This window comes from Dendrobates tinctorius, unplaced genomic scaffold (assembly GCF_039654945.1).
Source record: "Dendrobates tinctorius isolate UK_male_01 unplaced genomic scaffold, ASM3965494v1 ptg000214l, whole genome shotgun sequence".
Taxonomy (NCBI): domain Eukaryota; kingdom Metazoa; phylum Chordata; class Amphibia; order Anura; family Dendrobatidae; genus Dendrobates; species Dendrobates tinctorius.
Window position 1 is genome coordinate 4,671,378 of NW_027361881.1, and position 1,117 is coordinate 4,672,494.

Sequence of the window (1,117 nt, forward strand, 5' to 3'; positions counted from 1 at the left end):
TGGCCGGCAGTGTTATGGAGATCCTCTCGATGACACTGTTGTGGGGTCACTGTGGCCGGCAGTGTTATGGAGATCCTCTCGATGGCACTGTTGTGGGGTCACTATGGCCGGCAGTGTTATGGAGAGCCTCTCGATGGCACTGTTGTGGGGTCACTAAGGACGGCAGTTTTATGGAGAGCCTCTTGATAGCACTGTTGTGGGGTCACTATGGCCGGCAGTGTAATGGAGATCCTCTCGATTACATTATTGTGGGGTCACTATGGCCGGCAGTGTTATAGGGAGTCCTGTGGCTGACAGTACTGTGTCATCTTAGGGGTGTACTCACTTATATTGTCTGCGGTGTAGTCTTTAATGGCCGTGTTGTTATATAGAGGCAGCACACTGAGGCTATGTGCCCACGTTTTTCATGCAGAATATTCCCTCTTCCCGGGAAAACGCATGCGGTTTATGACGCGCTTTTGTAAGCGTTTTTGCCCATATAATTGATGGTATGCAGAATCGCGTGCGTTTCCGCAAAATTAACGAACATGCTGCTTTTTTTCCGCTCAGCATTTCCGCAGCAGGAAAAAACGCACCATTAGCACAACATGTGCGGATTCCATTATGATTACATTGATGCTTTTCTTAAGCGTTTCCGCAGCAGAAACGCTTAAAAAACGCTGCGTGGGCACCCAGCCTGACACTGACTACTGCACACTGTGTCAGATCTTCAGTGATTTCTCAGGAAAATATACAATAAAATACTCACAAATGTTGTCGGGGGCCGACTCGACTCGGGGGGGGACTCGCTTTGTGATATGCTGTATGTTACTTTTACCTAACTAAATGTATTTAGGAATAAGGTAAGGTCCAGCCATTATGTTTTGTTACCAATTTTTCACCATGTGTCTTTTCCGGCCTCTTTGTTTCCCAGCACATTAATAGCTAGAAAGTGAGTTAACTGAGGCTCGGTCAGTGAGCTCACTCAGAGGAGGCCCCTATTTCTTTTTTTCTGTGCTGGTTTATGATTGGTGGGAGCTCAGAGACACTCGTTTCCTCTCCGGCCGCTTTCTAACACTTCCTGACTGGTTCTTACCCGCTTTCTCCGCTACTTTTCTCTTCGCGGACACCGCAGCCG